Source organism: Dermacentor andersoni, chromosome 3 (assembly GCF_023375885.2).
Source record: "Dermacentor andersoni chromosome 3, qqDerAnde1_hic_scaffold, whole genome shotgun sequence".
NCBI lineage: Eukaryota > Metazoa > Arthropoda > Arachnida > Ixodida > Ixodidae > Dermacentor > Dermacentor andersoni.
Genome location: NC_092816.1, coordinates 97,842,024 through 97,866,707, shown reverse-complemented (window position 1 = coordinate 97,866,707; position 24,684 = coordinate 97,842,024). Strand labels below are relative to the sequence as shown.

The 24,684-nt window shown below is 49.0% G+C and overlaps 1 protein-coding gene across 2 annotated transcripts in view; it reads left to right on the top strand.

Moving 5' to 3' along the window:
- The window catches only part of LOC126541853 (calcium/calmodulin-dependent protein kinase kinase 1), a 253,171-nt gene that overhangs the window by 81,068 nt on the left and 147,419 nt on the right, over window positions 1-24,684 (top strand). The window contains exon 1 of one of the 2 annotated variants that reach the window (XM_055076341.2): window positions 19,430-19,544. The exons of the other annotated variant lie outside the window; for it this stretch is intronic. The gene's annotated coding sequence lies outside the window, so the exon portion shown is untranslated. Of the gene's footprint in view, window positions 1-19,429; window positions 19,545-24,684 lie in introns of those variants that run through there. 2 annotated transcript variants of the gene reach the window in all.

Genomic DNA, 24,684 nt, shown 5'->3' with positions numbered 1-24,684 from the left:
GCACCGCTCGGATTTCACAAGATGATAGTGGCCCTGCGCCGAGCGCCACCGGCGGAAGAGCGTTTCTTGCTCAGTGAATCTAAGAGAGTAAGTTACGAGCAATGAATGGGAGAAATATGAAAGGAAATCCCGGCATGTCAAGTGATTGAGAAGCACGTATGACGTCATGGGCCCCTACTTACAGCTACTAGCCGCAAATGCCCAGTAGGGGGAACTACAAACACTTGGACGTATTTCAAGTATGACAGTATATAAGGGCGGCCGAAATACTCAAATAACGACGCAGGGGATGAGACGCACGTATTCAAGTACGAAAACTGGAAAAAGAAATGGAATCGACGCACACGTCGCTAGGCTAGATAGGCGACTTCGCTATCGTGCAAAGCTACAGAGAGACAGCTGACACGCGCATTTTTTGCCTTGTGATTCAGAAATGCTTTCGTAAGCTCCCGTTCCCTAATCCATAATCTCTTGTATTGGTTTTGTTTTCAAAATGCCGTACAAAACAGCCCAAGTCGCAACTGTCCCGTTCAATCTCAGGTTACGTTGATGCTTTGTGATCACTCCGTGAAACAAATTTCCCTTTTTGGTGAGCCTTCTGTTTCGAGAGCGGCTTTGTGAATCCGTGCCTAATAACTGAGACTCTTTCATACACGTTGGCAACAATGCAACTCCATTCAGGCTGTTCATGGTGGCGCAGTGATGGATTCTGTACTAAGCATGTTCACTTTAGGTTCTATTAACATATAGACAAGAACTATCACGCATTCCTTTTCAAAATGTGGCCTTATTCGATTGCGGCAGAACAAGTCACGATCCGAACAGGCGTTCTCACGAAGAGAACGCAATTGCACTGAGTCAAATTGTCGAGTACATATACGCTTTCCCTGGCTCTGGATCGAAACTCGGAAACTTCATCGATCGGTTTCCCAGAAGATCTGCTGCGTCCAACGTATATCATCGTACGCAGTCGCCTCCATTTCCTTTTTCCCGGATTCAACACCCTCCGTTATTTCTTGTTCTTTTTCTTCTTCGGTGCGCGGCTGCCATTCTTCTCCCTTGTTTACTTTTCCGTATCCCTCTTAGTGGCTCAATTGATCGGCCATCCGACAGGCGCACTTCCAGCCAGCTTTCTTTCTTGTACGATGTTGTTCGCATTATCGCTTTAGCTCTTTGTGCGTGCCACAGATCTGATTTGCTACTATGTTATGATTGCGAGTGGCTATATCCTTCCTTGCTGGTCGCCCAGTTGCAAGTGGAAGAAATGCGTGTTTACACTGCTTGTAACGAAAGATGCTGTGAAGGCCTCGCGTCTGCGAATAAAGGTGGCTGCGGAAAGGAAGGTTTTCGTGTGATGCTCAACGCTCCTTTCATCTTGCGGTGCTTTTGAACGTCATTGCTGGCCTTTGAAATGTGAAGAAAGAAGAGTCCCTTTGCTCCTTTAGAAACAAAAAAAAAAAAGAGTTGTTTCTTCAGAGTGGCTTACTGCAGAGAAGATCACTAAGCACACCACGAATTCCAGTCTCTTCTTCTTTTAATCTTTACGTCCCCTTTTCCCTTTCCCCAGTGTAGGGTAGCCATCCGGGCTCAGTCCTGGTTAACCTCCCTACCTTTCCTTTATCATTTGCTCTCTCTCTCTCTCTCCAGTAGCAATTTAATGCGCTATATTAGAGAGTTATAGCGTGTCACTAGGAGGGCTCATTACCTTTCACGCAATACCGTGTTACCAAAGACGCAAACGTGATCAGCGGCGTTTCTGTCACCATCTGTTCTAGAAAAAGCACGATTTACGCTCACAGTAACACAAGCTACTTTGAAGAGCTTGCGCCTGTTAATCGAAGCCGCGTGCTGAAAGTGAGCGTTCAATTTTTCGCTCCTTCCTTTTCGCAGGTCTTCTGAACGTCATCGGTGGACCACAACATAGCTAGATGAAAGAGACCTATTACTCGTTCACAAAAAAAAATTTGACTCCAGTATCGACGGTTGGCTGCACACAACATTATTAAGAACGCCACGAATTTCGGTAACAGTTGAACGTACTCTGTACTAGATAATTTTAGTTAGTGCTTCATAATACTCTTAACGGAATATCCGGTTACTAGAGTCATGAACGGGGGCAGCTCCTCTTGTGGCGCCATCTGATGGCGCTGACTTTAATTTTAGAAGACGCATAGGTATTAATACTATAACCAACCATACTTTATATAACTGCTAGCGTAAAGTGCAAGTAACGACATGGTCGCTAACAATTTCTTTTCTTAGTTTTAGGAAGCACCCCGTAAGGTGGAACCTGAGTGCTTTCACCTTCCTTATTTGGTTTTCAGTCTTTTGGTCTACCTTATAATTGAATTTTCCGCTTACAAATCCAGCAAGATAAGGCTACAGTCGTAACCTAGGCCTAATAATGCGTATATTATCCAAAAATTACGACGCTATGTGGAGCAGCTATTGATAGAATTTATAATAAAAGGAAATTTCTTGGTTGTGGTAGGAGTGTGAAGTCACAAGCTAACTTAGGATTTTGAAAATAGCCAATCGGTATTATCTGTGTGCGAAGGATTCGTTTAAGGTGAGTCACGTGACAACACGATCATTTGAGGGACCCGGGTCCTCTGGGAACGAAGGTCTCGCCACCAACAGCTAAGTCCGAAGCTCCGCCCCTTTCACGTGGTGTAGAGGCGCAGCTGCTGCGCAGCTGTCGCGCACCTGGTGGTGAGGCGCGCGCTCATTGGTGGCAGTGACTGGGCAGAAGGCGCGGTTCGCAACATTCCGCAGCTGCTCCTTCTTTCGGAAGGCAAACATGTCTCGACCAAAGAACTTGTGCGTCGCTTCTACGTCGTGCGACAGAAAAGCCAGCGATAGGCAGCGCTTCGTGAATCCAACAGAAGAGAAGCAAGAACGTATATAGCTCGCGGAAGACCGAATAAGGAGCCTTCGCCATCGCGATAATTACCCGTAACGGAGTTTCTGCCCTTATTTTTCTTTTATTTGGTTGATAACAAAGGTAAGCACGAAAACTTGTGCGTTTTGCGGTAGGGCAAAGCGTCACAAGATGTCACTACCAGCGTTGCTAGTGTCGTGCATTGCCATTGTCGGCAACGGGCAGCTGACCTTGAGTTTCCTGCGATTTGGTGTACATTGCCACAAAGAAAAAAAGAGAGAGAGAGAGAGCGATTGCGAAGAGGTGCTATATTCTGCAACCCTTTAGGGAGCATGGCTCAGCGCGTTCAGAAATAAACGCGTATTGCAAACTATAGCTTCGCAAGCATCGCAATACAGAAGTTCCCAAGCTTCACTAACGCGTATGCCGTGAAAGGAACAGAGAGTACGGGGCATGGAACCAACATAATGGACAAAATTTCCTGATGTAACTGCAATATAATTTTCGAGATTCTGCTCCACACTTGAACAATGGCATTGAACAAAAAAAATAAAGTGACATACACTGAGTTGTCTGTTGTTTTCAAAATGCTGCCGAAGAGAAGTGTTGTCTTCATTGTTCTTGCCGGCCATCTGGCGGCCTCGGAAACTTACTGTTCTATTTTTAAAGCCTTTCTTTTGAGTGTTTAGCAGTAAAGGGAAGAGAGGGATTTTCCTGATTGCCAGTAGGTCACTTGACGCTTTTCTTTGAGTGTGCTGCCTATACACCGCTGTAACTTACACAAGTTGATAGGTACATATCTACATCCTTTTATAGCACTATCCGGTGGTTTTTATTCGATTTGCACATATACCACCTCCTTCGCATTTTCACTCTCTTCTGGCATTCTGCGTGCAGAAATGTATAAAGCTGCAATTTATCAGAAATATTATATTGTTCTCACGCGTGTCTAACGTTGCGTTGCCCGCACGTTGTTTCCTTGGTTCGATAATTCCTTCTTCCAATCCTTCTCCAATATGCACCATGAAAGAATTTTCATATCCCGAGGGAAGTGGTAAATGTAAGTTACAATTTGTTACAATTCGTACATTGAAATATGTGCAGTTAAGTAAACGATAAAAGGTTTATTAGCATAATCGTGTTAAATATTACCAAGGGTGAGAATTGCGCTATCTGCCACAGGCAATATTTAACAATTTCGTGCAGCTGAAAAGAAAAGAAAAGAAAAAAGTAAAGCCAGCTCCACGCAACGAAATCTATGAAAACAGCGAAGCTGGTGGTCGTTTTCTCAAGTCTGAGCTCGCGTTTAGCGTGATTTTCGTGAAAGTCTTTTGTCTCGTTGTTGTCGTTTTGCTGGATTCGAGCTTCGGTCTTGGAGTGCGCACACTCTTCAGTTGCGTGAGGTTGGGGTCAAACCACTGTTTATCACGCACCTTGCAGCTGTGGCCGCACTCACGGTCGAGGAATTCTCTCTTGAACCGTCCATCGGCACCCTCCGTCGGAGAAATCTCGCTGCCTCGACGTTTCAGCTCGGCCTCCTACTCTCGAAGTTGGGGGTTAGCATGCCTCTGCTGGCACTTCGCTTGCCTTCTCTTGAAAGTGGCGGTTGGCTTGCCTCCACCGACGCCTTGATTGGGCTTCTCGCTCTCGGAAGCTCGGAATTTGCGCGGCGTCGGCGGTGGCGCTCTCGTGCGAGCTCCCGCGGCCGCTCGCGCCGAGCGCAATCCTTGGGGAGTAAGGGCGCGCGCCGGCGAAACACCTGCTCCTATACCTCTCTCCTCGCCCCTCCTCCGGCGCGCTGGGACCCCTGCCACCCTGCTTGAGACCGGACAACAGATGACGAAGACTCGACTTAGAACAGCTCCGCTATTAAAAAAAAAAAAACACCCGGTACAGAGAAGCTGTGTGCAGCCTATGTAATGTTCGTGTGATTAGTGAGACCCATTTAGACATAACGATGTGTTAAGTGTCCATACCCTTTCAGCGGCCGTCTCCTCTATTTCTCTACATTAAAGGTAACTTTATTTGTAATAAAAGGAGGATAGTCATCTTCATTTTTATTGTTTAATATATATGACCTGTCCGAAGTAACTTCAGCAATACTTAAAAAATATGCAAATGCCATCCAGCTAGGTAATCTTGTTTCCTGTCGCTTGTGGATACTCAGATAATTTTTTCTTCCGCCTATTTACATAATTATTCTTAATAAATAACAAACATCTCAAATAGGATAATTATACGAAAAGTGTCAATGACAAAATAGTAGAGCAACACGAAGAACTCCCGGTACAGCTTTCTGTTTCTCAGTACGGGCTACATAAAAGCTTTTCCATGGATGAATGAAGCCCTCGAATACATGACAAATCGCCAGGTGACTTGCCGCTCGAGGCACATTGCTTGTATTCACGGGCTTCTCTCATGCTTGGAAAAAACACTTTCATGTAGCACATATCGAGCAACCCAAAGCTCTATCGGGAATGTTGATGGTCCTCAACAATATTCTTATTGACACTTTAAATCTACATATATTTGACTGGGTGATTAATTATTCAAAACTGATTCCGCAATTAAGCGGAATGCAAATAAATAATCTTGAGCAACTCCAAACGACGGCAAACAACAAATACTTTGGTTCTGTCTAGCTACGGTGGCGCTTGCATATTTTTATTATTTGGTGCACGATAGTTGGGACATACGATATACAAGGAAACTAGAATCGGCGAGTGCTCGGACACCTCGGAACGAAACGCATGCAAACCTGAGTGCGGAGCAGTGCGCAGTCTATAGATTGACATCGATGACTGCTTTGAAATGAGATTCAGAACGCGAAGCCGTGAAGGAGAACGACGGGTACGTTTCCGGTGGCGGTGGCGGGAGAAGAGGAGGGAGAAGAAGGAAGCGTTCTGGTATACGTGACGCCAATAACGTTTGGAAGGGGAGTCGGTCAGCTTGGCGCCACGCGTCCGCGCCGCTCTGAGAGCCGTAAGTGGCTAGAGGCGGCGCGCCCTAGTAGCGCTTCCCGCCTTGTTGACAACTGCCAAGGGAGACTGATGCACGCGCGTAAATCCGACGCGGTGTCGGTGTCGATGTGTTCTTATACATTGGCGTTGGTGAACCCGTGAGTGTGTGTGGATGTGTGTGCGTGTGTGTGTGTGTGTGTGTGTGTGTGTGTGTGTGTGTGTGTGTGTGTGTGTGTGTGTGTGTGTGTGTGTGTGTGTGTGTGTGTGACGGGAGCGGGATAATGTCTTCTGGCGCCGGGCAGAAAGAATAACGGCGTGGAAATAACGGTGGACGGAAACAACAACAAGGTCGTTCTCGAAAAAGCTGCCTCGTTCCACAAGAAAAACGAAAGAAACGAGATAGAAAGTGATTGGTTTCCTCTTTCTTTGTGTGGAGCCGCTGGAGCTCAGTTTTCAGTGGCGTTTCAATCAGTGCCTGACACTGTACAAAAAAAAAAAGAAAAACGTGGAGAAGCAGTGGATAATATAAGGGGGACAGCGTTATTGCATTTGCATGCGTGTAAGTTTTTCGCTTCTCAGACAGCACGTGTGTTTTTTTAACGACTCCGCATTTTCATTTGGGCTTCGGAACATCATCAGTATACCTTTTATTCTTTATAGTATCATCAATACTGTATTTTGACCATAATTTGAAACTGTCGCCAGCCTGAATAAAAGGAAGCTGGCCGTCGACGTCAGTCTATCAGGAGTTATCACTGCTACTAAAAAAAAGTGCTGAATTCAGAAGGAAAGATAGTGTTGTTTAGTGGCCGAGGCAGGTACCTGGGCAAGAGAGAGCGAGAGAAGGAGAGATTGAAGGCAGCGAGGTTAACCAGACGCACATCCTGTTTGCTACCCTGCGCGGAGGGAAGGGGATATAGGTATGAAAAGAGAGAGAGAGCTAAAGAGCACAGCTTCCCTCACGTTTAGACGTATGCATCGAGACCACAAGTGGTCGCCAAGGCCTGTTGATTTGAGGTGCTACAATAACGCTTTCGTGGCTTTCTCTGCCACCGATGCGTACGGCCATGCTCCAAGGGCCTTCATTTCCGAAAACGGTCTAGAATCTTGCCGGTTCGATGCTGTACAGAGAGGTTCACGCGCGACGTCGTACGGGGCGACACAGACATAAGAGACGTGTTTTTGATCGTTTCCGTAGTTCCACAAAAGTCACACGGGGGCGCATCACCCATTTTGTTGCGGAACGAGTAAGCCTTCGTAAATGCCACGAGCTAGATTAAGGAGGAATCGAGTTGATCTCGCGGCGCGTGATACGCACGTTTCGTAGCACATAGTCCTGCGGGAAAGGAGAACTAATGATGGCTCAGTGGTAACGTCGTTTCATGGCGGCCGCATTTCAAAGTAAGTGGACTTGCTTGTTACCTGTGTTGGAATCGCACCGCTGGCACGAGTTGTTGGGGTCTCGGTGCTGACGCCCGTTATTGCCAATGGGTCGCAAGCCCCAAGGGTAGCGATGGCCTGGCGGCCTGGGGCACTGGAAGCATCCGAAGGTCCCGGCAAAGCATGAGAAGACTGGTAACAGAACAACTTGTTTATTCTAACATAGCAAAAGAGCGGCCGGTCAGGTCGACCGAAGTGGAGAGACGGGAGAGCACGTAACTCAACAGTACAAATCGGAGCCTCTCTCCTGGCGTCCGGGGGCAGCTGCTCTTATACTCTCGGCGTCGCGGTCCAAAAGGGAAGGTCACGGGATGAAGGTCACGGGACGGCGGAGCATGAGCCCACGACGGCGCGCACGGTCGAGCCGAGAGACCTGCTGAACCGAGTGCAGTGACGCATCGCCAACCCGCCCACACGACGGCGCGAACGGTTGAGCCGAGAGACCTCCAGGCTCCTCATTCGGGGAACTCCGCTCCCCGGCTGCCGCGCTTTGACAAGCGAGGGCACACACACACACACGCACACACGAAGACACGTGGCACTGAAACACGCCTGGACACGCTTGGCGGGTAGGCGTTGCGGCGGCGTCGGACGGGCCAAAATGTCCGCCGCTTTGAACAAAGCCCCGGCGTCCGTTGCATCCGCGCCGGCATTACCGCGCGTTGTAGGCGAAACGTAACAGACCGCCCCGCCGGGGGAAGGAGATCCCGATGGTCAGGGGACTGCATCCGCTGTCCGGAGGGATGTCGCTCGATGATGCTCATAACCGAAGTTGGGCGTCCTTGGGCGTTTCTTGAGCGCAGCGCACAGAGAAGGCCTCGTTCTCACGTTCAGGTGCACACAGGACACTGCAAAGTGACTTCGGGAGAGTTGACATTTTTGTTCTCGTTTCCGGCAAGCGTTAGAACCACGCCAAAAGTCAACCGCTCAGTCAGCAAGCACGGCACAACCCTCACTAAGCCCTGCCAGGCTCTTTCCCCTTTCATACTGCTGCCTAGTTCCTTACAGTAGTTTAGCAGCACTCAGAACGCGTCCACAAATCGGAAAAATTGCACTAAAAAGCACATCATCACTTTGAAACACTACACAAAAGCAATAAGTTAAAAAAAATCCTGCCTCAGGAAGAAAAACATCAGTAACAAGCAATTTTGAGGCTGATTCCCACGTTAGGGGCTTCGACTTAAGCCATCGGCGTTACCGTTGAGACTCCCCTTTTTGTAACGCACCTCAAAGGAATATTGTTGCAAAGCGAGGCTCCAGCGCAGGAGGCGGCCATTTTTGGGAGAGATGGTCTGCAGCCATTGGAGAGGGCAGTGATCCGTTTCAATGATAAACCTCGAGCCGGCTAGGTAACATGACAATTTCTGAACGGCCCACACGATACACGCACACTCTTTCTCGGTGGCGCTATACGCCTGCTCACGACTGGTCAGCTTACGATTAGCATACAGGACGGGGTGTTCTACTTCTCCATTTTCCCGTTGGCACAGTACAACGCCCATGCCTCGCTCACTAGCATCACACTGAACAACGAACCCTTTTGTGTAGTCGGGCGATCGTAGCACAGGCTGGCTTGTTAGGGCGCTCTTTAGGGCGCTAAAAGCTCTTTCCTTCGTCTCATCCCAGACGACTGTTTGCGGCTCTGTCTTTCTTAGAGCATCCGTTAGGGGAGCCGCGATATCAGAGTACCTGGGGATGTACCTCTGATAGTAGCCGGCGACACCTAAGAACGACCGAATATCGGTCTTCGTGCGCGGTTGCGGGAAGTCTCGCACAGCGGCCACCTTTATTTCAGAGGGGCGGCGTCGACCCCGACCAATCACGTGTCCGAGGTAGACAACCTCGGCCTGTGCTAACTGGCACTTGGGAGCCTTGACTGTCAAGCCCGCATCGCGCAGGCGGGTTAGCACTGCCCGCAAGTGCGCCATATGTTCAGGCCAGGATGCGGAGAATATCGCTACGTCGTCTAGATACGGTAAAGCGAATTCTTGCTGTCCCCGCAACACTTTATCCATGAGGCTTGAAAAGCAGTATGGCGCGTTCTTCAAACCAAAACTCAAAACTTTAGGACGGAATGTCCCCATTGGTGAAATGAACGCCGCATACCTACTAGCCTCTTCTGTAAGTGGAACCTGCCAATAACCCCTGACAAGATCTAGGGTGGAAATAAACTGAGCGCTACTCACTCTCTCAAGGCGCTCCTCGATGTTAGGGATCGGATAAATTTGATCCTTAGTGATGGAATTAAGCCTGCGGTAGTCGACGCAAGGACGAGGTTCCTTGCCCGGTACCTCAACTAAAATCAAAGGGGAGGTATAATCACTCTCACCCGCTTCAATAACACCGAGCTGTAGCATTTTCTTTACCTCAGCCTCCATAATATCGCTCTGGCGGGGTGACACCCGGTACGCCTTGGATCGTACTGGCTCTGGGGAGGTAAGTTCTATGTCATGAGTAAGGACAGAAGTCCTACCAGGCCTCTCAGAGAACAGACCTTGAAACTCTTGTAAGAGCTGGTGTAGTTCGGTTTTCTGCTCAGGCGACAGCGATGCTTTACTTATTAAGTCACTAATGACTTGATCGGTGTCTTTCCTGTTCGTCACTGAGCCTAGTCCCGGAAGCTCGACCGGAAGCTCTTCGGGCGCGTTTACCATCATGCACACCACTGCTTCCCGTTGCTTATAGGGTTTGAGCAGATTACAGTGGTAAACTTGCTGTGCTTTCCGCTTTCCTGGCAGACTCACCACGTAGTTAACGTCCGACAGTTTTTGAACAATCCGTGCTGGGCCCTCCCACTGCACGTCGAGTTTGTTCTTTAGCGATGTGCGCAATATCATGACCTCATCGCCCACCTCAAAACGACGGGCCCTGGCTGTCCGATCATAATAAACCTTGGCCCTCTGCTGGGCCTCTGCCATTGCTTCACCTGACAACTCCTGTGCCCTTCTTAAGCGTTCGAGGAGCTTAAGCACGTACTCTACCACGACTGGGTCGTCGCCCCTGCCTTCCCATGATTCTCGAAGCATGCGAAGCGGAGATCGCAGCGAGCGACCGTACACCAGCTCAGCTGGCGAGAACCCCGTAGCCGCATGCGGCGCGGTTCTTAAAGCAAACATCACTCCAGGCAGACACAGCTCCCAGTCAGTTTGATGTTCAAAACACAATGCTCTCAACACGCGCTTCATGACGGAGTGGAGCTTCTCAACGGAATTCGACTGGGGGTGGTGCACTGAGCTGTGTAACAGCCTTACCCCGCACCTTTCGAGAAAGGCTGTCGTCAAAGCGCTAGTAAACACTGTACCCTGATCTGACTGGATTTCTGCAGGAAAACCAACTCGCGCAAATATGGACAGTAGTGCATTGACTATCTCAACTGAGCTGAGTTCTTTAAGCGGCACTGCTTCAGGGAACTTTGTCGCTGGGCAGATCACAGTCAAAATGTGTCGGTACCCCGTGGCTGTTACCGGCAGAGGTCCCACTGTATCAATAACGAGCCGTCTAAAAGGCTCCGTAATGATAGGTACCAACTTCAACGGCGCCCTCGATTTGTCCCCTGGCTTGCCCACCCGCTGACAGGTGTCGCATGTCTTCACAAAGTGGTCTGCGTCCCGAAAACACCCTGGCCAATAGTACTCTTGCAAGAGACGGTCCTTGGTTTTCTTAACTCCTAGGTGTCCGGACCACGAACCCCCATGCGACAAGCGCAACAGATCCTGACGATAGCATTGAGGCACGATCAGCTGATCGAACTCCACTCCCCTGCGGTCTAGATACTTCCGGTACAGGACCCCACCTCTTTCCACAAAGCGAGCATTTTTCTTGGCGATACCTTCCTTGATAATGCAGCGTATGTTTTCTAGGCTGCCATCCTTCTTTTGCTCGGCTATCAAAGCCGACCGGCTGACTTTTAGCAACCTGTTAAGTCCGTCTGACGTAGGCGCGATGAGCAAATCTGGAGACAGCTCTTCTAACTTTCCCGTGTCGGGAATTTCCTCTCCAGTATCTGCTGCCTTTAACGCTACAGGCTCAATTTTATCCAGTTCGGGCGTGCTCTGAATACCAGCTTGCTGCGCCTCTGACCCTTTTTCATCGTTCAACAACGTCGGCCCCGCAACTACCGCCTTTGCAGCGAGCTCCCGAACCTTCGATCTGGTTAAGGCCTGAACGCTAGCCTCACCAAACAAAAGCCCCTTCTCGCGCAGGAGGTGATCGGACCTGTTCGAAAATAGGTACGGGTACTGGGGGGGCAGCATAGATGACACTGCGGCCTCCGTCTCAAGTGCTCCGAAAGGTCCTTCAATAAGCACTTTTGCTACCGGCAGACACACGCTATGAGCTTCCACTGCTTGCTTGATCCATGCGCACTCGCCCGTGAACATATCGGGTTCTACGTAAGAGGGGTGAACTACATCCATTGTAGCTGCGGAATCGCGAAGCACTCGGCACTCTTTCCCGTTCACGAGGAGGTCTCGCATGTAAGGCTCGAGAAGCTTGATGTTCTCGTCAGTGCTGCCTAATGAAAAAAACACGACTTTTGGTTTTGTTTCTGGGCACTGCGCCGAAAAGTGACCCGGCTTCTGGCACGTATAACACAGGCGCGCTTGCCTCGCCTCGAACCGCTTTCTGCGTTCGGCTTCGGCTGCCGCCGTCTCCTTACGTTCGGTCGGACTGCTTTCACTCGCATCCGAACTACGTGTGTCCCCCTTTGCTCTCATGGGCGTGAACTTTGGCCTCTCAAACTTGGAGCCAAATTCACCCTTTTGACCGTCCTTAGCTCCACGAGCCCGACGCGTCACAAACTCCTCGGCTAACTCAGCGGCTCTAGCCACCGTACTAACGTATGGCCTATCCAAGACCCAGTACCGCACGTTCTCAGGTAACCGACTATAAAACTGTTCTAGACCGAAACACTGCAGAACTTTCTCGTGGTCACCAAACGCTTTCTCTTCTTTGAGCCACTCCTGCATGTTTGACATAAGCCTGTACGCAAACTCTGTATATGACTCACTTCTGCCTTTCTCATTTTCCCGAAACTTCCGACGGAACGCCTCCGCTGACAGCCGGTACTTCTTTAGCAGACTCGATTTCACTTTGTCGAAATCCTCTGCCTCCTCTCTCTCCAAGCGAGCGACTACGTCGGCCGCCTCGCCGGGTAGCAAAGTGAGCAAGCGCTGTGGCCACGTTTCCCGAGAGAACCCCTGCTTCTCGCACGTTCGCTCAAAGTTAACCAGGAACAAACCAATGTCCTCTCCAAGCTTAAACGGCCGCATCAGGTCAGTCATTTTGAACAATACTCGTTCTCCTGCACCGTGTGCCTGACTTCCATTACGAGCGTGTTCCATTTCTAACTCGAGACGCTTCATTTCCAAAGCGTGTTGACGGTCGCGCTCTTCTTTTTCTTTCTCTTTTTGTTCTTTAAGTTCGCGCTCATCTTTCTCTTTCTGTTCTTTACGTTCGCGCTCATCTTTCTCTTTCTGTTCTTTAAGTTCGCGCTCCTGTTTCTCTTTTTGCTCCTCCCTCTCCTCAATGGTCTCAAGGCATTCCGACAGCTCGTCATCCTCAGCTTCTAACTCAAGAATAGCCCTTAACAGTTCTGGTTTTCTGAGTTTGTCTGAGACATCCAGACCCAACTCTCTCGCAAGCTCCAGCAATTTCGGTTTGCGCAACGACTTCAAATCCATGGCTGCTCTGAATGCTGCTTTCTCTACTGCCTACTATTGTCTTGCCGCAAACTAACCCGGCAGCAACGACAACCCCAATTACCAGCTCTGTTTCTGACACTAACAAAAGCCTGGCAAAACTCAGAAGAAGAAAGTCCCGCACTCACCAAACCTCGCAGCCAAGAATTCCGCGCAGTCGTTCCGCTGCAGGCAACCAGTCATCACACAGGGCTCGTTGCACTGCTCCCGGATGGTCGTTGTGCTGCTCAGCATACAGTCAACCGCATCTCTTCGCTGCTGGCCTCCGTTGTCGCGATCTCACCGCTGGCAACCAGATGTTGTATTCGCACCGCTGGCACCAGTTGTTGGGGTCTCGGTGCTGACGCCCGTTATTGCCAATGGGTCGCAAGCCCCAAGGGTAGCGATGGCCTGGCGGCCTGGGGCACTGGAAGCATCCGAAGGTCCCGGCAAAGCATGAGAAGACTGGTAACAGAACAACTTGTTTATTCTAACATAGCAAAAGAGCGGCCGGTCAGGTCGACCGAAGTGGAGAGACGGGAGAGCACGTAACTCAACAGTACAAATCGGAGCCTCTCTCCTGGCGTCCGGGGGCAGCTGCTCTTATACTCTCGGCGTCGCGGTCCAAAAGGGAAGGTCACGGGATGAAGGTCACGGGACGGCGGAGCATGAGCCCACGACGGCGCGCACGGTCGAGCCGAGAGACCTGCTGAACCGAGTGCAGTGACGCATCGCCAACCCGCCCACACGACGGCGCGAACGGTTGAGCCGAGAGACCTCCAGGCTCCTCATTCGGGGAACTCCGCTCCCCGGCTGCCGCGCTTTGACAAGCGAGGGCACACACACACACACGCACACACGAAGACACGTGGCACTGAAACACGCCTGGACACGCTTGGCGGGTAGGCGTTGCGGCGGCGTCGGACGGGCCAAAATGTCCGCCGCTTTGAACAAAGCCCCGGCGTCCGTTGCATCCGCGCCGGCATTACCGCGCGTTGTAGGCGAAACGTAACACCTGGATGTTAGCTGAGTGCTGGAACAAAAAACAGAGAGGTGCCATAATTTAAAGAGAGCTTTCTACTTCGGTCCCTGCCGAAGAATTTCTTTGGGGACGTTGAAGCACACGACATATTACTTAAATGAATAGAAGGGAGAGATAGCAAAGAAAGGAGAGGCAGGGAGGTCAACCAGACGAGCGTCCGGTTTGCTACCCTAGACTGGGTGTGAGGGAAAGGGGGAATAGAAAGAAGAAAGAAAAGGAAGTAGGTGACGAGTCAGTGCAGTGAAGCACCGTGACACCAAAGTGGACTTCCACAGGTGGTGATCTGCGTTGATCATATCTGGGACGACCATAGGGCCAGTGGTCGTTGCGAGAATAGGAGGCTGCGGGTGAGCTATCGGACTTACTCGAGAGTTGCAAGCACTTGATTAAAAGCATCCAGTACTTTCACTGCACTTCGCCCTGACGGAGTATGCAACTTGCTGAAAAGTACACGAAGGGTATTTATGAGGAACCGAAGCATCACAACCACTTGCTGGGCTTCATCGGACAATTTATCGGGAGTCGGTGCTGTGGACTGTAAAGCGGTGCGCTGTATCCTTTGATGTGACCGTGGCTCCGGCTATGGCACCTGCTGTGGCAGCGGCTATGGCACCGGCTGTGGCAGCGGCTGTGGCATCGGTCTGGCTCCAGCTGCGTCATCGGTCATGGGATGAATAGAAGAATACAAATTAAGCGTTCAGCATACTTTGGCACTAAAAAAATCGGAATGCAATAAGATATGTAGGAACCTCTAAATGAAAGGATCAACTTTAACATTTAGTAAGAGAACACTGTGGCCTGCCCAAAGAAGTTCGAAGATATAGTGTCGCTCAGCGGGGGTGAAAAGACTGTTAATAGCAATGTGGGCGGGTTCGAGACAAAGGCACGCAGGAAAGATCTGATAATTTGCTGACAAAAACCAAATGATTCTTACTTTTTTTTCATTATCTTTGTTCAGTGAAATGTTAGTGCCTGTTCGATGGGTCCGGCAGCTCCTCTTCTGTGAATTAGTGGATGCGTTCGAAAAAAGATTTTGAACATAGAATAAAAAAATGAAGACAACTTGTGCTTCAACCTGAACATTTCAATATTGTGAACTGTTCAGGGACATTTGTGTTTGTGTACTTACGTTGTGTGTGTGTGTGTATGTTTGCTTTAGAACTGTACTCTTTTCCTCATTCAATTGAAAGCTTGACAAATGCCACTGGAGCCATTATGCGTCTTTTATATAGAGATAGCAAGTGAAAGCAAGCTACGTATGATCCTTGCCACCCACTGCAACCTCAGTAGATGTTACATAATAAGACGAAAGGAGCAAACAAAGCATCAGTAAACAGGAACGTGGTCAAATATCACTACTCCGGAGACTTAGAAAGAACGAACAGAGAGGAACAAACAGAAAACAGAAGTGACCAGAAAAAAGTGGTCGCGCGAGTAGAAGAACGTGCTACAAATGCAAATGCTCGTTCACGGCACAGGGTCGAAGCAGGTTTGGTGGAGCTCCGTGCTTAGTACCGCAGCAACATTGTACTTGGTGTCGATTACTATCTATTCTTTGCACATTGGCTCTGGTTTCATCGATATCTAATCTTTACAACCCCTCTACTGCCAGGACCTATGACAGCCTTTTCTTTTATTTCTTTCGCTATAGTTAGCGGCTATTCTTTGCGTCTTACGAGTCTCTGCTATCTATGTGCACACGTTTGCTGCCTGCATGTTCAGCTCAGCCGTGAAACAAAGCTGCGCCTTCAGTTCAGTAAATACGAGGGAAGATGTCGTGACTTGTGTATCGACACATAACCAATACCCTCGAGACACAGTGAGATGGCGACGCACTCAATTTACCGCCAAAATTATGCACCGAAAAATCCTCACTGACTGCTTGCGTCATTTAGAATGTTTCTTCTTCGCTATCTCTCTCCGTGCGTGTGGTTCGCTTCTCCGCTTTCGCTTTCAAATGTCCGTCTCCCGCAACCCCTCCTCCAATGTAGGGTAGCAAACCGGAAGTTTTTATCGCGACTGACCTTCCTAATTTTTGCATCTATATATTCTCTCTCGCTAGTATGTAACTGGAGAAAAGTTACCATACCTCGGCACGGCACACGTGAGTAGTTCTTGCCTCCACCCGCTTCCCTGTATGGCGAAGGCATTTGAAATTTTATTCTTTATTTTTGTTTGTTTGTTGTACAGCAAAGGCATGACACACAAAATGCGTATTTTCGAGTTTTAAGAAAGCAGCAAGCACGCTTGCCAAGTTCGCGCCCGTCCCCCTTTGATGCAGCCGCGAAACTTTTAGCCAGCGAACGTTCCGACCGAACAGCGCAAAGAAGTGAAAGCGCAGTCCGAAAACGGCCTTTCCGCCTCCGCAAATAAACAAAGCCGCGCCGACGCGGAACGTGCTTCTCATTTCGGCGACGTAGCTCGCGGACTGGAAAGCAGCTGATTCACGTGTTCACGTACAAACACGTATACACACGCACGTACGCGCGAGGCGGGCGCGCACTGTAAGCCGCCACGGTGGTTTACGCCAGCCTTGCCTTCTCCACCGCGGAAGGAAGCGTACCCACGTACGCCTGTGGTTCCTATAACGGGGCAGGGGCGAGCGTCCGCTCTCGCACAGGCGGTTGGCGGCTTGTTTGTTGCTCTCGCAGGTTCTTCCGGAAAAGAAAAGTTGGAAAGAAATTAAGGAGAGAGAGAGAGAGAGAGAAAGTACGAGAGAAGCGAGAAGGAGAGCAAACCCGTCTGGCCAGTGCCGTGGCCAGCCCCGACGCACCAGGCCCTGCAGCCGCTTTCGCTTGCCGGCGCGCCAGCCGACGACGGGAAGCCTAAGCGCCGCCCGGCCTTATCTCCTTGCCTCTTTCGACAGGAGGAGAGAGAGAGAGAGAAAGAGACATTTCCTCCGGCACCCTCGAGAGCGTGGCACGACGAAGACCGCCGGCGGAAGCTAAGACCCGCCTATAATTCGCTCTCTCACTATCACGCGTGCATTTTCATGCTCCAACGTCGGGTGCCTCCCCACCGCCAGTGCTCGCGTTTTCACTCGTGTGTGGTGTGCGTGCGTGATAACAGCATGTATAGTGGCGCATGATGCGTCTTGTGTGTGTGTGGGGGGGGGAACGAAAGTGAGCGGTGGTCTTGACGTGGGCTTCGGAGGCGGAAACCTACAGGATCAATCGGCGAGTTTCTTTCTTCTTCGACTCGTGGTGCTGTAAGTGGCGTAGTACGTGGCGAGCCCAGGATTAACAAAAAAACAAAAAAAAACGTGGTGCGTGAGGCTGCCACTCGAGTGCTTCTGACGTGATGAGGCGTGCGTCACGCCTATACGTTCGTCTGGATTTGTTCGTCTGGATTTAGTGGTGGTCTGCTCGCTGGCGTGATCGTCAGCCGCGCAACCGAAAGGCTATAGGCTGTTTCTGATCATCAGAAGAGGGCAAAAAATAAGGAGGCCCATGGATACAAGCATCTCGTCTAGTTTTCCTTCATTTATATTTTTTATTATTTTTCGCGGAGCCATCGCCTGCGTTCTAACCTTGCGGTTTACCGCGGTCGTCGTGGTCAGTAACGAGAACATCCATTACCGCGCTCCTCTGTGTTAACGCTTCTTTTCCAGAAATGCATAGCGTGCTGAGGAATGCTGAGTAGTTGTTGTTGCCTCAGATGAAGCGCTCGTGTGCCACCCCTTCTTCTTTCTTACGATATCCATCGGCTTGATTGAAGACGAAGCTTTAGGTTTCTTTTACCTTTGCAATTCACAAAAACAAATAACGAAAAGGAAAGAAAGGAGAATAAAGAAACGCGACATAGAGAAAGTGTCAGCACCTCAGCTGTCGTCTTGGAGAGGCGGAGCGGGAGGCAGGGCCCACACTCAAGCCATGCCAAGCCGCAGTCTGCTACCGGCAAGGGCAATCAGCCCACAGATCAGCCGACACCTTCAACGATACGTGCTTGGTGCCAATCAACCTGAAGTGTGCTGGACGAAGGAGTGGCAAGGAACAGCTTCTTAAGACGTCCGTCGCCTTCGAGGTGCCGGGAGAGGGGCGGTGGTGGCTTTTGGCAACAAGAGTGGCGTTCCGGTGCTTACTTTTTGTCCTGGCATCTTTTTCGCGGACCGAGTACAAGACGATAAGCCGGCATGATTGACGGTGGAGTGATTGCCTGTTAGGGTGTCCTTTTATCCCACTGCACCCTTGATTATGATTAAATACTTGCGTGGAACACAGACCCCCTCCCCCGCGTTCCTATAATGAATGAAGAAAGGGCATTAGAAAAGGCAGTGTTGAGAATTGCGTGACTGAGACGACATGTCTTTCGGTGTGACGTTCTCGGAGTCTATATTCGTGGACGCTGACGAGACATTTCTCGCAGACGATACATTTTATGAAATTGTGCGAGAGCAAGAGGAACCTGGGAACAACCAGACAGACGGTCGTAATTTCTTGACTTGCTTCCCTGGCGCCAAGCAAGACGACAAACGACTTTTTTTTTTTTTTTCGCAGTCGTTAACCAAACACTGACTCGTAAAGTTCAACACTACGCTGTTATTCTCCAACCGGAAAGGATAAAGAGGCTGCTTTATCGGCTCCCAAGTCCAGCGCCGAAACGAAGCGAAACTGCGCGTCGAAACCTCAACGTGTCTGTGATGTTTGTTTCTGCGTGTTTGTGTATGTGCACTGCGATTTAGTGCTTCGACGACTCTTTATTTGACGCAAAGAACAAGTTTTGTCCGGAGAGGTCAGCGCCGAGCGACGACGTGTTTTTTTTTTTTTTTTTTCATTCGGTTGTCATTGAGCAACTGACTCCGCGTTCGAGTAGCAGTTTATTCTGCCGCGCTACACAATAACAAGAACGCGCAGTTGTAAAGAGGACGTCAAGTAGCGGCTACCGATCCTCCCAGCGTGGTGAAGTGAAGGTCGAAGCAAGGCGTGGAGGAAAAGCGAGAGTGAAGGAGCGGGCAAACAATCCGGCATTCTTTCTTTGTGTTTCGGTCTTGCCGCGGCGACCGAAAAGAAAATTGCTGTTTACGTTTTCGCGAAGGAGAGAGAGGGAGCGAGAGAACAGAGGAGGAGGAGACGTGGCCAGCAGCTGCAAGCAGAGGAGGATTCCTGCGTCGGCTTCGCGTGCGGACACACTCGGTCATCAGCTGACGAAACAGCGGCGAGCCCGAGCGGTTGTTGTGGTACACGGCGAATCACAGGCAAAGCACGCTGGCTTTGGCAGCAAACGTTTCAGTGACGTGTCTGGTGGTTGCGGTGCTCCAACGTGTGTGTGTGTGTTGGGCGTGCACCTCTCGAGCTCGTCGTTACTTCTTGCATCGGCTCTTTTTTTTTTTTAAAGTAGTCAACGGAGTGAAATCGTCAAGGTTCTAGCACGGTATCTCCTAAGCGGCGCCCGATATTGCCGACGGCAAGAGCGTTAGCTGCGCTTGCATTGGACGCACGAGGACGCCGGGTCGTCGACTGACTGTCATTGTACACAACGCGCAGTCGACGAGAGGTCTCGGTCGACACGGGAGACTCGCCTTGACACGCCGAGTCCCAGAGAAGGTAACGTGGCGAAGATTTCCTTGTCTGTGGAAGGACGCAGTCGGTGTGAATGCGGCGGTGTACTTAATGGCCTTGTGTAGCACCCGAGCGTTAAAGCCTCCTCCCTTCTGATCTCGCATAAGGCGACACCGCGTCGCTGCTGTGGATGTTTCGTGCACCCGGTTCAGGATTAGCGAATGAAAATGCATATAAACGCACTGGGTACGTGCAATGAATAGAATAGATCTTGTATTTGGCTTCTTTCCTTAAAGACTGTAGGTTAAACAGTGCTTCATCAGAAAAACAGCCTGCGCAAAGTCGCCTGATTGAGCAAACGGTATCCAAACGTCTAAGGGTACGGTTGTTTAAAAGAAATAATCAGTTTTAATGCAGCCTACTTATTGTATTTCATGGACAAATCACTGCAGGGGTCATCGACGCCTGCGCAAGCAATAGCTTTGAACGTGACTCCAATGTCTTTGTTTGCGAACAAGATTTGCACGACCACTGTGAGGCACGAAAATCTTGCCTTGATTTCGGGAAAGGTGCATCGGTTAGTGCCACCAGTCAAGGCGCTTTAAAGCGAGGCGATGCGCCACTTGTAACGAGTCGGTTACTACTACGGAAGTTACTACACTGCGAAAAAACAAACTATCTGGTCATGTTGTGCTGGTGCATGTTGGACGCAAAGCAATGTTCTAGCTGCTTCGGCTCTGCCAAATAGCTTCAGGGATAGGCACGTGAGTCTGCCTTTAGTACCTTAAGCACAAACTGGCAAAACGTGGGCCCGACCTCTGCTTTGAGGAATGATTCCACGCCTTACGCGGCGCTCTGTTAACATCTGAACGATGTGTAGCGACGTGTATTGTGCGCTGCCGTATACCTCCATGGTATGACTCTCGCGGCTGCGACCGTAAAGAAAGGCCTTTCTTTTTTTTCAATTTACCGCGCGTAAGACCTTCCACAGCAGCGCTATTATTACACGCTACGTGGTTGCCAAGCTGAATGCAATAGTTTTAAGAGCATTTCTCCAGGCCGAGAAGGGCTGCTTTAATTCTAGTGGCTACGGTCGCTCGTTTCCCGAGGCAATTGCAGAAAAAACAATGCAACTGCTGGAATTTTCCCTTTATTCAACTGCTGGAATGCAAAAGAAAAAGAAAACTTTAGATCATGCCGGCTTTTTCTGTTGTTCGAGTATGTTATAAGCGCAATTTGATTGGTGCCACACCCCGCGCACAAAACAGAGTGGTGCACTGGTATCGTAGAGGAAATTAAAGCTGATCCAATCTTCGCAGCTTGTTGACGGGGCGCGCAGTTTATGGCTTTTATAGTGTCCATCGCGATGAAATTATTATTCTATTTCTCTCTCAGAATTTTGACATCTCTGATGTCCCAATTGCGTTTCTCGTCATCTTCCTGTATACTTGGCGCTTGCGCAACAGCATCAAATTCATTTGTGGCATGCGATGTACGTACGGACGTTAAGAGTCATCGAGCGACATTTCTTTCGCGTATCGAACGCAGCTACAGGAATACCGGAAGCACGTACGAAGAATGCATCATTGCCTAAGTCACTAAAACGTCAGGCGAAGCGCGGCACCAGTGCCTTTTCACATATCAAGCGCTTTCCGTCAACAATTATCAGTCCCTCAAATTTGGTTAAAAGGCAAGTCTTGCTCACGACATTTGAGAAGTGGCTTCTCCTATACGACGGTATATTTTGTACCGCCTAAAGAGCAGCTGCTTTTTCCGACCTCTACGTATGTTTTGCAAAGCCATTGCCGTGATTGACTGATTTGATCACGAGCGTAGGACAGTATGGGCATCTCGCATTAATTTATGCGATCCAGTGTGGATAGCAAAACCAGTGATTTCATTACAATAATTAGCGCGTACTGTACGAAACGTCACTAGTTGGAACTTTGATATCTTCGCCAGTTCCACCGCTCGCAAAAAGAAAAAAAAAACAAGTGTCCTAAAAAACGAAGAAAGGAGACCAGGGTCCTTTCCTTCTCGTCATACTTTCTGTGCTCTTCTAGGAGTCTTCTTGTATGTTTGCTTGTTTGTTGGCTTGTTTGTTGGCTTGTTTGTTTGCGTGTTTGTTTGTTTTCCCCAAGCTGTCGCGATGGTTCAGTTGCCGTATATTTAGTGTTCCCATGAACGTAAACAGCACGTTTAAGGCTATGTCAGCGATAATGGGACCCGTCGCCGCTCGACAAATAACTTTCACAAGTCAGTACACTTTACAGCCTTTGCAATGTGACACTCACGCTGTCAATAATATCAAAAGCACCGGTGAACGTCCTAAGAATAAATTCGCGATCCTTAACAGAAAAAAAAGAACACTGAAGAACACTCACACCAACTGAAATTCTGCTTCGTCTAACAAAAATTTAAAAAATGTACGAGGTTCTTGTAAGGACATGGCTTCGCTTACGTCGCGTGACTTTCTATTTTCCTTGCGTTCGTTCTTTTGCGAAACACCGACGAAGGCCTTCAGTTTGTCTTGCCATGCATTGCTGGTGCGTAAACAAGATGTTGCACGCATGAGTAGCAAGGGAAACCCATGTTTATTCGAGAACGACGACGCAAGAGAGCGCTATGCGTTTGTGGTGAGGTGTATATTTTTACGGTGGCCCGCACGTCTGACATAGTTAATCAGCGTCGCGGCTTGAGACTGTTCTACAACATGCTCTCTCTCTCTTTCTCCTTTCGTGACATGTCTCAATAAGTTCCTTCTGTTTTTGTGTGAACAGATGAAGCTATCGTTCCTGCACTCTTCTTCTAGCAGATTGACTCCTTCGAAATTTTGTGTCCGCGGTGAGACAGTATACGCATGTGGATACTGACTGGCATTGGATAGCGCTTGTTCGAATTCGAGGTGTGTGCAGCTCGTCGCTGAGCGAAAGGCCGCAACTAGCGTAAATACAAAAACGAAAAGTGGCGGCCGGCGTGATTAGCGCTGGCCGAAATGGAATGGTGTGTTAGTATTGTAATCGTTAAGGGAAAGGCGCTACAACCTAGTGATTACTTCCTAAACGTACTCTGTACAACTCGGCATAAAGTGCAGATTAGCATGCTAGCATAGGCCGAGCGAATCTCGGCAGATTACATTAACCAACCCCCTGTGTCAGTGTAGGGCAATAATTCCGAAACTTGGCGTGAAAATCAGTCACAGCCTCAGAATGAGGTTATAGCCTGTACAACAATGAAGCGGGGTGCTCCGAACGTGTTGAGGTGCATGCGAAGATTCCGCCTATACTGCGGGTAGAGTACAGTACACGTTGCAATAAACAGCTGAAAAAACAACGAATGAGAGTTTACAGAAACAAAGAAAAGAGGGGGTGGGGTGGAAGGGGGAACACCTCTTTGGGCTTCAATTTTTTTTTCATTGTGGAAGTGATTTTTGTAACTACTGCTGGCGTTTATTTCGAACCAGCCTCCTATCTGTACATATTATAGATGCAACCTAGATCGGGTATTTTGATTTTGTGTCTGTTGTCGACGTTGTATTACTGACACTGTAACATTCTTACCACAGTCTTTCTAGACGCTCTGGTTTAAAGTGAGGGCACCTGTCAGAAATATTCCTCCTCGTGGTTCACAAATGATAGCACGCAATGATTAAGAAATATTCAAGCGCTCGGCGCAACCATAAAAAACAATACATCTTCTGTAGTGCAGTAGGAGAACTATTAAATGAAGAAAGAAATATGAGGGAAGTTCTTGTTGTAGCATAAAGAGAATTTCATCACTTCTTTGGAGTGCGGCAGGCAACTATATTGAAATAGTAGCGACAGTCCTTTGTCTGTGTGCGTGAGCAGAAAAAATATGTGCCACACACGGAAGAAAAAAGCGCAAGACGCTATGTGAATCAATGTAACATTAACTCTGTATTTTATGTATTCTCTACTGCCAAAGATTTGAAAAAAGAAATATGAATGGGTCACTCATATAAAGCGTTTCGCCACGCAGCGGGTGAGGTTGAACAGTTTCATAACCGTGCTACTTGTGCACTTTCCATCAAGGCATTGTTGCAAGATTTGCCGTGAGAAAATATTGCGGCACGTATTCGACGCAAAATAAAGAAGAAAACTAGTCAGAAGGACGCTATGCGATCGACGGTATACATAAACTGCCTAATTTATCGCAGCAATGGAGTAAGAAGTGCCGACGTTCAGGACGTTTCAGCCCTAAACCCTTTTAAAACGAAAACGGCACAATTATTACCGTACTACTTTCGTAGCCTCCATAACTGCTGCCTGGTGTGTAGAAACCGAAACAATGGGAAACATGGTGGACAAACACGCAAGTAACCAACCCTTCGTTACGCTAACGTGCCCGCGAATTTCGCTCTGCGACGCCTGCAGGTCTCGACCACGCGGTTCATATAATCGGAATCCCTCGGCTTCTGCTCTTTTTCCCCACGCTACAGTTGCTGCATATACTCATACGAGCCTACATAGACGATTCAGGATCGTTATCGTGTTATGTAACTTATTATGTAAGTTGGTTGAGCAAGACTCAGTATGTATAGCGCGACTAGGACTAAAACATACATCGAAGAGACGACAACGATAAGCGCCGACTTTGACCTGTGTATCTTAATGTGTATATCTGTACGACCCGTGTATATTTGTCGTTTGTAATAAATACTCCGAGTTGGAGGTTCAGCGGTTGGCCATGTCTGATCTTTGGTTTATGCTTTCGAGGAAAATCGCGCTGTTAGATTTTTAATAGTAATGCGCGAGTACGACCGAATAATTCGTGCCATTCGCGCTTTCGACTTCGCCCGTAATGACCCGAAAGAGGTAGAGAGTATGTGACGCAAACTCAATTCTAACCGTCGCCATAGCAACAGCCACAGAAAATATTGAAGAAGTTATGCAGATCCAACGCGCAGGCCGCACTTCATCTGAAGCTAAGCTTTCGGGAACCTGTTAATTAAAACAAATGAGATGCGTATAACTATCTCTGTGTTCTACCTAAAGCAACCCGTAACCTAGATCAATGTTTCAGTTTTCAGTTTACGCAATGCAGAGATCACGATTCTGGCTTTGCGTAGTCTTTATCTTTGCGCTGTACAGTCCATTCCTTCTGTTTATTCGTCTCTATTTACCCAAGTGGCGGTACCTAACCTGATTTACGGGGTGGTAAGTGT